At 30.8% G+C, this 20,289-nt stretch overlaps 2 pseudogenes; both read left to right on the plus strand.

Moving 5' to 3' along the window:
• The first annotated feature begins 1,977 nt into the window (after positions 1 to 1,977).
• On the plus strand, positions 1,978 to 19,400 carry LOC107261540 (annotated as a pseudogene).
• LOC125368987 lies at positions 5,329 to 6,109 on the plus strand (annotated as a pseudogene).
• Positions 19,401 to 20,289: the final 889 nt, after the last annotated feature.

The raw sequence follows: 20,289 nt of genomic DNA on the forward strand, positions 1-20,289 counted from the left end.
TATTTTCTCGCTATATATTCTCTACAATTTTTACTGTTCACCATCCTCTTCCTCTGATTATCACTTTGTATGTCAATGGTAAAGGCTTTTTTGATTAAATCCAACTCCATAGCTCTCCTAGCTAATCGTTAAGCTTGTTTAAGATACTAACTTCTTGTTGGCATGAGTTGGGTTTAGTAATTTTGGACATGTGATATTATGATTGGATTGGAAATTGATGCTTGTACGATTTGGTCCATGCTTGAAGATTGAAGCTCGAAGTACATAAGGATTGGGTTGGTACAAGCGAAGTCGAAGGCTGTTTAGAGTTTAAATTGGAGAACTGATGATGAGTTTGAAGCTATCAACTCCAAGAGTTACATTGTTTGAGAATGATTCTAGGGCTAATTATAACTTCTTAATTTTCTTATTTTGTTACTATCTCCATGATTAGGTTAGTAACTATTCTTTAATTTTATTCAGTTGCATGGAGTGAATAAGGGTTTGGGTTACTTTAAATGATGATTATTGACTGTACTGTGTTTGATTTTGTGTTTATGGCTTAATTTTTGTATTGTGGCATGAGATGTTAGATTGGTGTTATGCCAAATTATGTAAATTTTAGGTTGGTCCTTCGAAGTGTGAATTTGATTGGAATTTCATATTTCAGTCCCGTGTGTGACAATCCACTTGTTTGAGCATTATCTAGAGTTCCACAACTCCAAATAAGGTGAAATTTGAACCTATAGAAACTTTGATCCATCCTCTAAAACTATTTATTTTGTGGAAGGCCTAATTCTGCTGTTTTAGAAGTAAAATTGAGTATTAGATTTTTATGGTCAATCTGACCTGACAGATTGACATATCTACAATGTTTTATTTAGTCCTCTTTGTTCACCTTTCCAAATGGTAGAAGACCAATTAGAAATGAAACTAGACTTAATGTCCCTGTGATATGGAAAAGATGGTACCAGTAAAGCTTCCAAGTATTTTGTTTAGACAATTTTGAGTAGAGCTTCAGAAATCTGTCATATATGACAGTTTGTTGATTATGTATGTGATGTATTTGCTGATTAATTGCTTGACAAAATCTATTTTTTTGAGGCCATGTGATTAGTATGTGATATATTTGTTGATATATTGTTGATGGGAGCTTTGGTTTTGTAATTAAAGGTTGATTTTAATATTTGTTTGCTTAAGCCGTGAATTCTGTTTTAAGTTTTTTCTTGACAGTCAAATTTGAAAATTAATATGCCAAATTCTACGACAAATGAATGGTTGATTTTTGGGTATGTTGTTTCCTGTCTGTGTAGTTTATGGGTATAAAATGGCACTTTGATCCAACGATCGGATCTTGACTTATGACCATTTTTCTAGGGACTACCCGGAGAGAATTTTCTAAACTAGAATTAGGGATCTTCCTTGTTTCTTTGGATTGTTGTCTAGTTTGGAAAATTGCAATTACCCCTTTTAATTCAATGAATATCTGACAGGCTTCTATACAAGAATTTATGAGATTTAAGCCCTTAGTTTAAGTTGAAAGTGGTGCCTGATTCAATCTGATATAATCTGATTAGATCTTTTATTATTACACTGGTTTTGATATCAATTTCATGATACTTTATTTAAAACTTGCCATCAACATAAGGAAAGTGTTTTTTAGAACTTCTTATATTAAGACTGATTTCCAGGTTGTGTCACTTATAGATTCTTATGTTGAATGAGCATAGCAATAGAGTACACCCTCACCTCCATGATTTATCTGATTATAACACTTTCTTCCTTTATGATGCACATTGATAAAGTTTATTTATTATACAATTTGAAATATAGTTTTGTATCTATAAAAAAAGAAGCAAAGCATAATGTTGTTGGCTTTTAACATATCATTTTAGTTCTGCATTTACCGATATTTTACTCTTCTTTTTACCTGACATCAAACAGGATGAAGTGTAGCTTTCCCTGGTCATTCTCTGGGTTCTGGTTCGACTCTTGCAGCTGCGAAGGCAAGAAATTTTATACTGAAGAATTCACATTGATTTCAAATGGTGCTTCGTTGAGGTCCATTGACCAAGTCGCATTTGATTAGATGCTAAAATTTTGGCACATAACCTTTATCTAGGCTTTGCAAAGTGGATATATTATTGTCAACCATAAACCTATGGGACATTTCTATATTGTTTATTTCAAGTATTTGCCTATATGTTTAGGAACTAGGTATTGAAGCTGGAACTCCTATCGGGACTTCACTGATTGATGCTTATGCTGGTGGTATGGGGATTATGGAGAGTGTTCCTCTTCTTGATTATATAAATATATATACGTCTTTCTAAAATTTCAATTTCTTTCAAAAGTTTTATTCTTTTGTTTTCTTCTCTTTTGCACGTCACGTCTCTCAAGCATACACCTAATTATGCGCCTTTAATAACTATGTTTGATCATATATTACTTGTCTTCTAGACATTTCATTGTTCGAACTATTGAACAATATTTTGAGGACTATAATGGTTAACATAAATGTTGCATTTGCTGTTTTAACATAAGATGTACATGTCCTTCCCGACTTTCATGGAAACAGGTAAACGATTAGTGAATATAAGGCCTTTTCAAGTTATAGTGCCCAATTTTTTTTATTAATCATTGAGCTTTTAAATTCTTTATACTACAGGTCTCTTGTTGCATATCCAAAGGCAAAGGGAATTATTTGTGGCATGACCCTTTACATTAGTGATAGACAATTGGCTCTTTCATTCCTTGCTGCCATGCGGGGTATTGCATACGATACACACCATATTGTGGAGCATTGCAATGCTAGTGGTCACAAAGTAAGAAGCATTGGTTTTAATCTTCACACATTTATTTTTCTGTAATGACATGTTTTATATTATATTTAAATATATAACTGCATCTCATACTTTCAGTTGATTTGTATTATCATGAGATTTGTTTTATAATGTAGTTGTTTATATTTTCAGCTATGTGTTTCGTAGTCAGTGGAATGATGGCTATACCTCCATATGTAATTTGATTTAACACTTCCTCTTCTTTCTTGTATATCTTCTTCCCTTGCAGGTGACATGCTGCTTGCATGTAGTGGCCTTTCAAGAAACTGTGTTTGTTCAAGAATATGCATATGTTATTGGTACTTATCTTCATAATCTCTTTATATTGTTCACATCTTAAAATTTTTCCCACTGATTTTAAAATTATAGTGCATTCTTTTGATCAATGGATAGCTTCATAAAGTTTCATTGCTGCCACTCCAATTTTTTCTCATTATTCTTTTCCCAGTTTGATATAATGTATGGTGAAGTCTCAATGTTCACTAGTTATTAATTATTGTGAATATACATTGTTAGGAAAGTCTTTCAATCTTGAATTGGTGGCTTGAATAGTTCATGAAACCTCAAAGAAAAGAATAGAAGAAGCATCTGACTCCTTCGTGCATGCTCCATTGAACCTTGTATAGTTCATACCAATAAGGTTTTGATGTAGGACGAATTTAGGAAACCTGTTCTATGTTGATTTCTTGAAAAAATAAAGGCTAAGATTGAATTTCATATCTGATTTAGCAGAAATTCCGATATGAAATAGAGGAATAGAAAAGAAAAGACAAGAAAACTTCTAAGAGTCAAGACTTAGAAAGTTTCGGATCACGCCTAAAGAAGATTAAAACACACAATTCTAGACCAACAATTTGCAGCAAATATTTGTTAATAAATTTGGAAAACTCTTAATAATAATTGTTATAAGCCTAGATATTTATAGACTAAACTAATCCTACTACTACTAAATTAAGTTAAACTTCTAATTCGCACTTAAAATAATTAAAGACTTTTAAAAATGAATTTTAACTATTGTTCCGACAAAACTGAAATTACGAAATTCCCTTGCAGTCTAGAAATTATGGAAATACCTTTTGGGTGTTGAAATTATAAAAATTAGACCAAAACACTAAATCTCGTGATTCTTTGAGTTTTATTTTTCTTGATATCAGGTTCATAGTGAGTTTCAGAGTTAGGATTGGGATTGCAAAAAAATAATTTGAGTCGAATTTGATAGAATTCAAAAAGATAAATGATAAATGTAGTATGTTTTTAAATTTGTTATAAAATAAAAATATATATAATTTTTTAGAATAATCCTTATTTATAATTAACAAAGATTACTATATATATATATATATATATATATATATTTATATTTAAAAATATAATTGCTTCAACTTTTTTCAATTAGAGATTGAAATCTCTTATTTAATTTTCAGTAGAATGAATATTTTTAGCTAATTTCTTAGTAATTTTTTTTTAAGTTTAAACTTACTATTTTTTTTGTAATTTTTCTAAATTAATTACATTATTTATAAATTTTATTTATTTTTATTTATTCTTATTTAAATAACAAAGGCAAAAAGGAAAAAATAAAATTTTCATATTACATGTTCGAACGTATGCTTTGTTTTTTTCCCCCACTCCCTGAATCAACCAAGTTATTATAATCTTCTAAAACCTATGGCTATATTTCGTTCATAAATGTTAGAATGGTAGAATTGAACATAACGTAATGAAAGTATCACCGACTCCACAGGAGAGGTGGTGGTGGGTTTAGGTGAAGCAAAGAAAGTGGAAAACAAAGTGCCAAAGTAAAAGACCCACACACCAACCTCCATGTTTGGTGAAAAGAAGCTGGGTCCCTCTCTCTCTCTCTCTCTCTGTTTTCATCATAGATCTAAACTCAAACTGCGTCTAATAGTTGCATCCTGTTGTTCGCCATTGATTAAATCCACTGTTCGATAATCAAAGCCAACTGGTCACATCTTCTGACATAGAACCTTCCTTTGTAATTACCCTCTTTCCTTGTTTCATTTCTTATCCCTCTAAGGAACAATTGTATTATAAATACAAACCTTAAGAACCTTGCCAATCCATCATTTCACTTCTATATAAAGGAAAATAACTTCTCCTTCAGTATAGAACAAGCTCAACGGCTCCTTTTCTTGCTTGCACGAGGGGTTCAGCACTCTCATTGATCATCTCTCTTACAATTAGCTCGTATAATTTGCTGGTGACTTCAACCAAGACTTTGATATCACTTGGGGAGATGGTCGTGCTAAGATACTCAACAATGGCCAGCTTCTTACCATTAACCTTGACAAAGCTTCTGGCTCTGGATTTCAGTCAAGAATGAGTATCATTTTGGAAAGATTGATATGCAGCTCAAGCTTGTCACTAGCAACTCACTGGCATCACACTCTACTATGTAAGTTCTTAACTTCCTCCAGATATATGCAGCTACTATATGGCTTCAGTTTAGAAGTTTGTGCTCATTTGACTAATCAAATATTTGAATTTGCAGTTATCCTCGAAAGGGTCCACATGGGATGAGATAGACTTTGAGTTCTTGGGAAATCTGAGTGGTGATCCTTACATTCTTCATACTAGTGTATTTAGCCAAGGCAAAGGTAACGAAGAGCAACAATTCTATTTATGGTTTGACGCAACTGCAGATTTCCACACCTATTCCATTCTTTGAAATCCTCAGCGTATCATGTAAGCAATTAAAGCAAACCCGTCATACCAAAATCTTGTAGTCTCATTTAGCATATTTACATAATGTATATTGAAGTTATTTTGTACCTGCGTTTCAGTTTTTCTGTTGATGGGACTCCTATTAGAGAGTCCAAGAACATGGAGAGCATTGGTGTTCCATTCCCAAAGAATCAACCAATGAGGATTTACTCTAGTCTAAGGAATGCTGATTACTTGGCTACAAGAGGTGGATTTGTCAAGACAGATTGTAGTCAAGCTCCATTCACTGCTTCCTATAGGAACTTCAATGCCAATGCTTGTATCTGGTATAATGGAGCATCTTCTTGTGGTAGAAATTCATCATCATCTGCAACTAAAACAAATTCATGGCTTTCAAAGGAGCTTGATTCAATAAGTCAAGAGAAGCTGCAATAGGTGCAGAAGAATTATATGATATATAATTACTGCACTGATACTAAAAGTTTCCTACAAGGACTCCCTCGAGAATGCAGCATGTCCTAGTTCAAACTTCACTTGTTAGAAGCTGTATTCCTTATTCATTTTTTATCGTGTAATTGTGTCGACAAGTTATATCAATTTTCTGTTAGTACATATTGAGAATTTTCGAAGGAGCAAGAAATTGAATTATTTTGTTTCTACGCTAGAAATAAGCATAATATCGACTGCTCTTTTATTGATAAGTTGCATGATTAGGAATTTCAGAAAAGAAAGAAATAAACTTTTCAAAAAGCATAGTTTGCAGATTACACGAAAATGTACTTATAAGACATCCGAAGGATTTTTTTTAAGATTTTGCATTATTATGACTTCAATTTTTATTTTATATTATTTCTGAATTTCGTTAAAAGAAAATACTAAAAATATACCTACAAAATATCGAAAGATAAAGATACTAAAAGTAAACCTATAAGATACTGGAATGATATTATTTTTAATTCGTATTATTATAAATTCAGTTTTTATTTTATATCATTTTATTTTTTTTATAATTTCGTTAGAAAAAAATATTAAAAGTATACCTAAAAGATACTGAAACTTTCTTTTTTAATTTGTATTATTATGAATTTACTTTTTTTAATTTCGTCCTAAGAAAATACTAAAAGTATACCTATAAGATACCAATAGGATATGATTTTAACTTATATTACCTATGTATAATGGATATGTCGTTTCAATACATATAAAATATTTTATTAATCTAATATTATACGGCGATGAACTTATTGTTTGAATATAGTAAACATGTCCATGATAACCTATGAATAATGATCTGTTGTTTTAATATTTATAAAATATTTGATGAACTTCAAATGATACTTTGATGGACCTGTAGTTTGAAGATAATAAGCATGTTAATTATAACTTATGAATAATAAATCTGTTGTTTTGATATGTATAAAACATTTGATGAACTTGCAGTTTGAAGATAATAAACATGTTCATTATAATCTATGAATAATGAATATGTTGATTCAATATGTTAAAATATTTGATAAACCTAATGTTATACTGTGATGAACTTGTTATTTAAAGATAATGAATCAATCTATTATAGTCTATGAATACATATTTATTTTTATGCACATATAGCATGTTCATTAGTTAAAACTTATAGATTCATCTATTAATCATATAAGGTTCATTATTAATAAAATCCATTTAATGAATTATTAGCTCTTATTTCTAGTAATTATTATTTTGCAAGATAAAAATGGATAGAAAAAATATCTTAGAGAAAAAAGTTCAGTAAGAAGAATCCACAAGGGTAAAAAAGAGGACCATAACTGAGGAATCTAATAATGATAGCACAGATTGGGATATTCCTCTGACTATTGTTATGAAGAACAAAACTACTGATAGTGTTGGAAACGAAAATGGACATGCTTAACAAAAGAAATCAAAGCAAGTTGTTGCTACTGATGTGAGTAAAAATGTTAAGAAAAGAAAAGAAGTTACTACAACTCGACAAACTCAAGGGCAAAACAAGAGATACAAAACATGCTCAATAATTGACAAAGGGAAGAAAATGGTTGCAAAAGAATCAGATGAAGATACTAATTCTACTTCTGAAGAACAATTACTAAAGGAGACATCTAAATCACAACCTATAAAACATAAAGAAAAGGAGGTTAGATCTGTCATACCTACCAAGATGTCTTCATCTGGTTTGTCCAACATGATCAAGAGACTGTCACTGGAGCAACGTTAAGCAGCTGAAGACATTAGCTTTGGCAGCCTTTTAAAATTAATGTTATGTGAATGTCATGGACAGTTAAGTAGATACATTGTAGAGAATTTTGATTTTTATAGGTGTGCTTTAGTTTTAAAGAAAGAAGAACTTAAGCTGACTTAGGAGGATACAGTTTCTATATTGGATATTCCTTGTGGTACTAAAGTCATTGTAGAAGCTAAATGGGATAATGACAATGATGAATATAATCAGTTGCTGAAAGAATAGAGGAAAAGATGAGCTGTAACTTCTGGTAGTCCTATAACAAGAAGTATGACTGATGAAATAGTGAACAAAGGAGATCATGATGATGAATTCAAGAGAGAGTCCACTATTTTTGTTGTCTCTACTATGCTGAAGGGCCACCAAAGCAGAAAATGCAACTATAAGATTCCATTTTCTCTAATCAATTTCAATGAAATTAAGGAGTTCAATTGGTGTCATTACACTGTAAAAAGTCTGGTACGTTCAAGACTGAAAAAAGAAATAAGTGTAACAATGATAAAAATCACAAAGTATAGCAGTATTAAACAACTTCTTAGACACCGAAAAATTAATAGTCTCACTCCTTTATGATGATAAAATACTACTAGAAAAAAGTCTTTATTAAAATATAAGTGTCGATTCACTGAAACATAACTGAAGATTCATTAGAACTTAATTGCAGGTTTATTGGAATATAACTGCAGTTATATTGGAATATAACTTCAGGTTCATTAAAATATAACTGGAGGTTCATTGGAATGTAACTGCAGGTTTATTATAATATAACTGTAGGTTCATTGGAATGTAAATGCTTGTATATTGGAATATAACATCAGGTTCATTAAAATATAACTGCAGGTTCATTCTTTTGAATATAAATGCAGGTTTATTGGAACTTAACTGCAGGTATATTGGAATATAACTTCAGGTTCAGTAAAATATAACTGCAAGTTCATGAGAAAATAATTACAGGTTCATTAAAACAATTAGTAAAAAAGTCAGGTTCATTTAAAATAACTGATCCAATAAAATGCAAACTATGCCTCTGTATCAATATACTTCATAGCATAATTGAATAATTCTACAAATCCTTTTTAACTTCTTAAGCACTTGATGTTCTTCTTTGAGTTCTCTCCTATGTGCCAAATATAAATCTATGATATGAGTCTCGGAACACCATAAAAATTGCAGCAGCCATAATAACAGATTGATCTGTCATTATATTTTTATGGATATTTACCTCCCATAAATCTTAAAAAGGTACTAAACAGCTATACAAAGGACTCAATTCTATCATTTAATAGAAAACCAAAACCAAACATTACATTGATGCATTGATGATTTATACCAAAAAATAGGCCCCAAATAATATTATATCTATTAGTGCGATATATGGTATCATGGACTAATAAATCTCCAAACATCTCATAATCTTATCTTATCTAAGCATCTCTTAAAAAAAACTATATAAATCTTGTATCAACATCAATCTCAAAATCAAAGAAAAAGTCATTTTCATTTAACTGTCTTTTTCTAAATATCTCAATCAAAGCATTCGAATTGGTGCCATCCAATTTCTTTATGTTTTGTAATGCTAAATTAGTATAAGCTTCTTTAACTGTAAAACTAATAAATGGTGATCCTCCATATTGATATTTTTAGCAACCTAGTACCATCAACAACAACAACTCCACTTTTCTTTAAATGCTTAAAATAACTTAACTGGTTTTTTTGTAACTCCTCTATGTGAACGAAGCAAATAAGTTTTACTTGATGGACATAGCTCATAATTATGTTCTTTTTCATCTTTTTTTATAGTCCAAACTCATTCTTCATCAATATCAAACTAAATAGAAGCTTTACAACCAGATTACATATCAAGTTTCGAATAACACTTATCTTTTTGTTTTCTTTTCTTTTTCTCCAGCCTTTGAGCAACAAAATCTTTTCATTTATATTCTTTTGTCATCTGCTCTAAATCTTTGTTTACTCTTTCTAATACTAAACCTACTCTGAATGCATACTCATTGTATAAATCATAAGCTTCACCAACAAATTTGACAGACAGTCCAGATAAATCCTCAACAGCTGCATTGTTATTATTATCAACTGTAAAAATAGAAAACATATTGAAACTTAGTTTAATACATAATAGACCTATTCTATTTCAATAATAAACATGTATTATTACTATGAACATAATGAATCTAAATGTTATAAATAATGAACATGTATTTCATATGTAATAAACTTATAGTGCAAACATAATGAACCTATAGTATAAACATAATGAACCTATAATAATGAACCTTAATCATGTACATAATGACCCTGTTCCTTTTCGATAATGAAACTGAAATTATGAGCATTATGAACCTGTAATTTCTAGACAATAATCATAATATTCTTTTAGCAGTTGAACATTCAGCTGCATAATTATTCTATTGATTCAAAATTTTCAGATTTTTATCCATTAAATCCTCTATCAATCAATTCTATCACAAAAAATGAAAGAATAAAGAATTTCATATCATAAAAATCTATCAATGAGAAGAAAAAAAGAAAGAAGCAAAGGAATGAAGAACAAAATTGTGTTATAATGAACAAAAAAAGAAAGAAAAGAACGAATTAACAGAATTATGAACCAGAGAATGAAAGTTAAAGAAAAGAATAAAGAAAAGAATCGATTCAAAAGTTTGAATGATAAAAAATAGAGAATGAAGAAGACAAAATAGCACCAAACAGCAAAAAAAAGAAGATCACTATTCTGTTATAAATCGGCAAAAACAGGATGGGACATTATTTTGGAAAAGAAATCGTCTCACATGTGCCATTTAAATTTTGCCCCATCATTTGAATAAAACAGCAGTGCTTTGGACACGAGTACACAATGCAAGGTGTATTCGGGTCCCTGTATAATTTTCCTTGTAGGACCGTTTCAAAAGGCAGAAATAGCAATGGGGTTCAGGTAGGATAAAGAAGGAGAGACATTTGGAAGATTTCCCTTTACGCTTCTTCCCGTAGATGTCCCCATTCTCTATTTTACTACTTTTAATAAAATAATTTACGATAATTTTGAATAACTTTTGTTACATTTAAATACATTTGTAAATATTAATATATTTTTTATGTAAGAATTAATATAATAATAAAATAAAAATAATTCTTTTGTGTTTTTGAACTCTAATTCATCTTTTTATACTTATATAAGAATACACTATATTAGAAATTAATTTTGATTAAGGTAGGAGTAAATGAGTGAGAAAGTGTAGAGTCTGATTAATAAAATTGAGTTTGAATCCAATTAATACCACAATGACTAGAACTAGCCACTTAGTTGGTTAGAACTTTACTCTTATAAATTCATAGTATTTCTTATTCTTGAACGATATATTAAATAACCTTTACTGTTATAAATTGTTTATAATAGAATTTTATAAAAGAAATAATAAATATTTTATTTTAATATTAAATTAGTCTTTTTAAGGGATTTAAGAAATACTCTAAATTGTTGTTTATTTATTTGTAAAATAAATTCAAATTATGTTATTTTAAATTAAAAATAAAAGAATAGTAAATAAAATTAACTAAATAATAAAAGGTTAATTTAGTTTATTCATTTTAAAATTAAGAATTGGGGAGAAGTTTCAAATTTGAGTTGTTGTAAATTGAAGTTGTAGCTGTCGACTGCTTTTTTTTTTAAATTATCAATTATTTTCCAATAACAATGTCAAACGCTCTTAATTTTAAAAGGTTTTAAGTGGCTCATTCACCAAGCTAAAATTAATACATAGTTGAAATTGAGTTACCAAAAATAATTTGTGTTCTCTTTCATATATATTATTAAATTTAAAGATTAAATTATTATTTTTATTTATAAATTGTATCTTTTAACTAGATTGACTGATGAAAAATATAATGAAGAGAATTAAATATTATATAAAATTAAATCTAAGATAGCATTAATTCAATTTTTAGAGAAATGCTATCAAAATATTAATATAATCAAAATAATCAATTTCAAATCTCTTTTAAGACGAATGTGCATTTTTTAAGAAGATAAATCACATGTAATTCTGAAAAATTGTATCAAATTATATCATCTGGATGAGCATTTAAAAACAACGACTACATGATTTATGGTGAAGCTCTTACATTAACAAATCATCCTTAATTTTTCTTTCCCTTTTGCTCTCTAGTTAGATTTAAAATTACTCTATCTATCTATTTATTCACATCAGACCTTAAATTAATTTTTGTTGCTATTATTGTATCATATACACCAAAATCATGATACATAAGTCAATTTTCACAGAATTCTCCAAATTAAAAAGGGAATATTATTGTTTGGTTGATAAAAGGCAATTGTAACTTTGAGCAAAAAGATAACTCATATATAAATTTAAAAAATGATTAAAAATTGAATTTAAGGTAAAGAAAGTATAGCTCAGCTAATAATTTTTTTTATTAAAAATAGATCATATTCGAATAAAATAATTAATTATAAACTCGTGCACATAGTCATATTCGATGGATATATAATAAAACTTTGAAAGGATATGAAAAATATAAATGGTGAAAAAGATAATTAAACATAATAGGAAACATGTTGTAAGAGGATCGATAAATATACTACTAAAAATTATTTATTCTCCTAAGGCTGAAATCCTTAATTTCAGTTTAATCAAGATGCCTCTCTTATGTTCCTTGTTCCTGTGATGCTACTTATTCTTCTGTAGATTTAGTTTGATTGTTGTAACTTTCTTGTTTAAACCGAGGAAATGGGTTTATTCTCAAGCATTTGACATAAATCTGTTGCATATTGCAGTAGTCATAGGAAGAAGAGAAGAAAACAATAAATCTGGACTTTCTAAATCTAGCATGTCTTTTCATATTTCTTAGTTCTTATTCTTCAAATGGGTTTAATAAAGTTTTTGTGTGCGATCAGTTTTCAGATTTCTATTGGCAAAATAAAAAAAAATTTGTTTACTTTTCCAATTGTTAGAGCTTCATTTGTTATTCTTGAAAAAAAGAAAATAGGAGAATGTCCTGTTTGGTTGGGATTTTGTGCCGAGGAAAAAAATAATCTCCCTTTCTTCCACTAGTAGAATTTTTGAATTTTTGAAAAAATAATCCTTTGATTCAAGCAGAGCAAAAAAGTCCAACTGTCAGGTTGTCTCCATAGAAGGAGTGAAAATCCTCAATTTTATTAGTAATCACAATACCCTGTCCTCTGTTCTTTTTCTTGATCATTCCAATTAAAATCTCTTGTTTCTGTGATGCTACCTGATATCTGATAATTGTGTTGATGGACATTAAACTATGGTTCTTTGGTTTGATTTTGTGCTGATACCATTTTGTTTGTTCTAATTTGCAGAAGTTGGTTCGACGACTTCATAAACCATAGCAGGTTTCTTATGATAATACTCAGTTCTTGTAACTTTTGCTTCTGTGTTTCTGTTTCGTATCGGTATTTGCTCCTACAAGGCCCACAACAGGAGGTTCAACAAGATGCAAACACCCAAAATTTGGAATCACCGCAGCTAGAAGACATACAAAATCAGGATGGCCAATAAGAGGAACTAGATCTGATTGAACTCTTCAATAGTACTACTACATACACTTGGGTAAAAATTTATTTGGTCAGTATGCAAATATTTTACAGGAGTAGGAATTATACTTTTACTAGATTACTATATTTTATACTTTCACTAAGCATATAGGGATGCTAATCTTCATTCTTTATTAGCGAAAGCCATAACATAGCTGCTAAATAATGATTGGTCTCAGGAGAAGAAGAAAATAATAATTTATTTCAGAAATGAAAAATTAATAAAAATTATTCAAGATAAACATATATTTTTAACATTTTCTCTCTACATGTTTAACAGAAACCTTTTTCATACTGTAGCAGTACTAGAAACAAGAGAAGAAAAAACAACTCTTGACTTCTAAATCTTGAGCAACATCCCAAAAAGTACCACATCGTTTAATAGTTTTTAGTGCTTTTTCTTTAATGGGTTTTGGTTATTTTGTTGTTTTATTGAAGTTCTAATAGTTTTTGTTGTTCTATAATTTTGACTCTGTTGGCAAGATAAAAAGATATTTTCTCTTTTATTTTATTTTTCCAATTGCTAGAGTTTTTCATGTATTATTCTTGACAAAAAAACAGGAGACTACCCTGTTTGGTTGGGGTTTTATGCCAAGAAAAAAGGTTCTCCCTTTCTTATGTAGTACTACTTGTTGCTTCAATTTTTTGAAAAAATAAATTGAAAAAAGAATTATTCAAAAGGGATATGATAAGCTGATGAAGCTGGAAGAGGCAAATAGGATGTTGATGTTAATGCACTCCAACGGTGTCGTTACTAATTTAACAATGAGGACTCTAACCGCTTTCTTGCATCTCTAATTTCTTCTCATGGTAACATTTTCCTCGGTACTAAGAATCGTAATTTAAATTTTAATATTTAATTTTCTTTCTTTGTTTTCAAACTAAATATATTTACTTCCATAGACAAAATTATGCGGCGATCTCGCCATAAAAAAGAAGTGCTATTTAATCACACAACACATACTTATGGTGATACTGAAAATTATATTTTATTATTAGTCTGTCAATTTAATTGCATTAAAATTTATTTGATTTTCTTTAAATTTTAGTTTTAATATTTCAGATTTTCAATTTCTTTTCTAGAGGAAGCGTCACATTTATTTAATCAAATATTAGAAATGGAAGACGAGGTTTCAGGTCGGATTTTTATTTGTTTACTTATTTTTAACTGATTTTTATTTGCCATTGTGTTTGAATATATGCGTGCATATATATTTTTAAAATGATAAGTATTATAATTTCATTTTCCTCATAAGTTGTCGAAATGTTATATCAAGTATTTGTTGCCTGCTTTTGTCATTAAATAAATAAAATTTGTGATGATTGAAATGTAAAAGTTAGTAAATTGTATCTTTTGCACTTTTTGTTTCTATGAAAACAATGTGTGATTTTAACATTATTTCTTCTTTGTCTCTCTAATTAAAGTTCTAATACTGAACTTGCACATATTTGAATTTATGAAATTATTTTAGTATGGTACAAATTATAAATAGCAACTGCTTGAATTTAATGTTTATCACAATACAAAAAAACAGAAACCATATATTTTCTTGCCAACGCATGAGACTTATGCATTTTTATGCTAATAGGTTTGCTAGGATGAGATTTTATTGGAATTTGGATGTTGGATGGAAATTGTACATAATGTAACTAAATATGTTGATATAATAATTATATTAAGCAACAGTCAGATCTCTTTATTTTTAACAGTTGTTGCTTAAAACAATGACTAATTTGATTCTTGATATCAATACTTTCATGATTCTACTTGTATTATATCTTGAACTTTTGTCTGAAATGCTCTGCGATACAAACTAGGAGGGAGTAGCTTAATTTTCACAGGTTGTAAGGCTATCGCCCCTCGTAATTTTTCCATGTATGCCAGTAAGATTCAAACATGCAACTTGCATGAATGCCTTTTTGCCAATTGTTCTTTTCTTTCATATCACGGTTGCTTCTCGGTTATCTATATGTCCTTTGGGAGATGTAGTTATATTATAGAAGCAAAACAAATACTAGTAAATTAATCTTCTTATCAAATTTACAGTGCAGCGTTTCACGGAATATACATAAATCCATCACAACAAATATTTAGCTTTTTATTGTGCTTTCATACGTAGAAAGCTATGTCTGTCAGGTGACTAATAGAAGTTTTTCTGTTATCCTGGTCATGAATTGATAAAAAACAACATGTTTTATTTTGATCATTTTTATCATATTGTTTATGTCAGGGTCTTCTGTAATAACTTTGACATTCTACAACAAGTAAGCATGAGTGATTCTTTACCCAGAAGGATTGAACCTTTGGGCTTTCATTCTTTTTATTCTACTTAGAAATTACTTTCCTTCTCTCTGTTTTACTCGAGGAACATATGGAAGTAAGCAATGAATTTCTATATGAAGAGTTGACACTTGCCAGCGTTGTTAAATATTATTGCTACGCAATGATGCAGTTTAGGAATCTTATTTCTTAATGCCTTCTTGTCATGGCTGTGATGATTTCTCCTTTTTTACTCTGATTCAAATGGAAATTTTGAATGAGTAGACGAGTAGATGAGGTTGTAAATATTGATAACTTTGGGGACACACTAAAATTTTTATGACTGGTTTATCAATTTTCACTTAGCTGCATGATTCCATTCCAGATGTGAGAAGGAAAAGAAAGCTGGAGTGTTGAGTATGATTCATTCAGACCACTTGCGGCTAAATTTGAATAGTCTAGCCATCTGACCGAGAGGTATGATTTCCCTTTTTCTTGATATTTTCCTTCTCCTGCATCAGGGAGGTAGTGAGTTTTAGATTTAGGAGAACTGTGCGGATCTGTTGTGAAAGAAAAAATATATCATTTTAGTTTTGCATTTACTAATATTTTACTCTTCTTCTTGTAACCTGTAATCATATAATTTGTACAGACGAAGTGTAGCTTTCCCTGGATGAATAAGACGTTAACAGTGGATATTCTTACCCCTGCTGTAGCTACATTATTGCTTATCTGGTTCAACCATTGCACCAAAACTTGTCGATACATGTGCATTTACTTGCATTTACCTCTGCTGCAAGTTTTCCTCATTATTTCTTTTCCCAGTCTGATATAATGTATGGGTGAAGTCTCAATGTTCACTAGTTATTAATTATTATGAATATGCTAGGAAAGTCTTTCAATCTTGAATTGTTAGCTTGAATAGTTCATGGAACCTCAAATTGAATTTTGGATAGTTCATACCAATAAGGTTGGTGTTGAGTTTCAAAATTGGAAGAACTGAGCGGGTTTGGTATGCAAACAAATTTTTCTTTTACAACATGTATAAAAATTAAAGAAATATGTACTAAATTCAGTATTGTAAGTCTACGATAGCTTACTTTGACTACTATTGAGAATAATAGTTTTTTTTTTCAGTGTTGTGTGCATGTTAACAAACTTAATGCTTATTTGTTCATGACTGGTCCAGGTTGCCCTATTTTACTACCACGAGAAAGTGAGTCTGTGCTGTTGCTGCAAAAAAATATGCCAGTCTCATTAAGGCTATGAGGGCCTTGAATGCAGCCAGTCAGGTAAGCATGAGCTCTTGCTTCTGAATTTTCAGTTCAATTCATACATTTCATGACATATAACTAGGTTTAAAATAATAAATGATTAGAGGAGAGGTTTTAAGTGAGTGCACAACATAATGCAGCTTTTCTTTTGTGCATTCTGTTTTTGCTGGAATTCCTATTATTCATTGTTTTCTCTTGGTTCATCCCATTACCGCCACCTCCCTCCACCTCTCTAAGAAAAAAAAAGAGAAAAATAGACTAAAGGAATTTGAAGGAAGTATTACTTCAATGACGTTGACCTGCAAAGCAATTATGCCAAGAAATTTTATATATCAGCTGTGAATAAGTAAATCTAAAGGCCCTTGCTTAAGATTGGGGCTTGAAGTTGATAGTAAAATTCGGCAACACATGGCAGACTTTACCTCATTGCTCCTTGATGGGGTGCTACTCGTGTTAGCTACAATCTAAGGCAGTGTACCTATCGATGCAGTCTAGCACTAATGGCGAGTATCAAGGTCGTATTCCTCGGGAAAGTGAAAGCCCAGAGTTACTCCTTTGTTCTTTGTTATATTAACCTAAAATGGATGATGAATAAATTCTAAACTAACTATTAACTACGAGCTAAGTTCCGAGGGAGATGCAGGAGTAATTGATAAGTGAAATAATCAAGACAAGAAGATAAACCCAAAGAGAATCTAAACTAGTTGGCAATCAAACAAAAGATAAAGGATCGGTGAGTCTAATTATGCTACCCGTGGGATTTAATTCTTAATCAATTCGGTTTCTCTCTCGAGATAACCGAATTCTAAACCTAATAACCTAAAGTTGGAATCTCTTCCTAACGATTGATTCTTAAATTAGCATTAAGCTTTAATCCGCCTCTATTAAGCTTTGTTAATTCTTAATCCGGCTAGTTAATCATCCTTATCTCTAAGCGATTATTAACCAGTTCTTGTTATTCAAAATTCCAATTGCCAAACGGATTTCTCAATCTCATAAAGCAATCTAAACATCACAATTCACAACGTCTCATGAATAATGCATAATCTTATTAATACTGAAAACAAGAAGAATACAAAACCAACTCAAACAATCCAACAATATAATATCAAGCCAACATAGTAAAGAAATCCCAATGGATTAAATCAGTCTAGCTAAACATGTTCATATTTAAAACAATCTAGGAAATCAATTACAATGAAAGAATAATGAAAATAAAACATGTACACCATTTTCTCTCGAATTGGATGAACAGCTCCAAATCTGGATCTACACTTTGATTAATCTCCCAAACTGCCTCTTGAATTGCTCCACTCATCGTTTTTGCACTCGGAATCTTACGATTCCGGGATTCTTACTCACTGCAACTCTCTCTTGCACTCAGTATTGTGCAGAAACCGAACCAGCCACTAGGGCTCAATGTCACTCTTTTTTTCCCCCTCCTTTTCTAAGGAAAATTCATTTTTCTTATATATTTAACTCAGCACGGCCAAAGTCCGTGCCGTGTTTCTCCCCGTGTTGTCCACCACGGGCCGTGTTGCTCCCCGTGTTGGCCACCACGGGCCGTGCTGAAGGCCGTGGTGGCTACGGAAACCGTGCCCAAAGTGCCAATTTCAAGAATCAAAGCCAATGGTTGAGCACGGCCAGAGTCCAGGCCGTGCTCAATGTATGCATTACGGGCTCTTGTCCGATCTTGATGAATTCTCGTCCGTTTCCGCACGTATTGATCTATAATTGCTTAAACACCGATGATGGTCCTATAAATGTTCCTGAAATGCAAAAGAACATAAAACACGGGTGATCTGGGAATAAAAGCACAATAATTGCTAAGAACATACACAATAATATGCAAGCAAATATATGTAAAACTATGCTCATCACTCCTTCAAAGTTTTGGTGTTTCTGTATAATATAGAGAAGAAGTTGCAGAAATTGCCTAAATGATTTTTCATAGCATTTTGTTTCTTATGCCATACTTTAGCACTGCCTAGGTCTAGCCATTTGGTTGAAGTTTTGATTAGATTAATAAACCACCTCTGCATAGCCTTAAACTACATTAATTTTTTTTCTACTCAGCACTGCCTTTACTAGTCAATATGTTTTGAATTAGTGACAACTTGCTATTTTATTGTCAATAGTACATGGATTGACTCCCATTAATTTCAAAATCAATAAGGAGTTGTATGTTACTATATAAAGTAGTTTGTAAATTGAGAGGACTGTGGGGGTGGTTTATGCAGCTTGCTTCACCTGGTTAAACATAAACCAATATTCTAAAATGTAAGTAGCTGCTAACCTTGGATTAATACTTGTGTAAACTATTCTACTCTACCGTTATTTTTTTATTAATATCCATTTGATTCAGTGTAATTAACCCGACCCTTTCCAGGTCATTCATCCATCAAAAGATCCCAAGGTGAAGCAGTATCATGATGCCAAATATCGAGTATTCCATGAGCTTTATGAGCAGCAACTATCTCTACGTGCATTAATTGCTAAAGCTTTAGGATAGGTCCTGCTGCTAATCAAGAATTGTGGAAACTTGTGCAGGATCATAGGAGTTTGATAAAATCTCAAAAAGAAATCTTTGTAAAGTTGATTGGCATTTTCACTAGGTACATAGCCCAGAGATTTTATAATAGTTCAGAGCTCTGAAAATAAATGATGCTTCCAATTTTTGATTTTCTTGTCAGCTTGTTATTGATTCCTCCATAGGAATGGCTTCACACTTAAAGCCTCAAGCTCTTTGAGCGCGACGGATGGAGCTTAGTTTTGGAGCGTCTTATTGTGAGTAGTATATTATACATATAGGTACGTATATGCATTTTCTCCTTTCCCCATTGCAATAAGCATGCGTTTAAATGCGAATGGGATTGATGAGACTTAGTGATTAATATGATATGCGCGCATGTATTATATGAAAGAGTAGATTTTAACTGCATAACGAGATCGAGTTAGAACCTCTTAGACGATGGGGTAATCATTGGACGTAGGCGCACGCTTGACAGATAATATTAGTCTACAAGTGCTTTGTTATTATTTTTTTGATTAGTGTTGCTTGTTGTTTATTGATGTTGATGTGATTGTCTGTGTTTGATCTTTATTATAATGCTAATCAATCGTTAGAAAAAAATACCGCCACTATCCAAATAAATAATTTGACAGTGAAAGTGGGGACCCTCTCAGTTTACTGGAGGATGATATTCTTAGAGGATCTAGTGGGCTCAAAAGTCAGATGTGCAAAGAATTATGATCCATGAGACTTCGAAATGAACCTATAAATTTTCAAAAGTATTATAAGCATTTTAAAGAAGATTGAAACTATTTTCGAAATGGTTTTATCATTTTCGCAAAGTTTTAAACTTGAGCGTTGTGTCCGATGGTCTTTCAGTACACTTCAC

Source organism: Ricinus communis, unplaced genomic scaffold (genome assembly GCF_019578655.1).
Source record: "Ricinus communis isolate WT05 ecotype wild-type unplaced genomic scaffold, ASM1957865v1 Ctg31, whole genome shotgun sequence".
Lineage (NCBI taxonomy): Eukaryota > Viridiplantae > Streptophyta > Magnoliopsida > Malpighiales > Euphorbiaceae > Ricinus > Ricinus communis.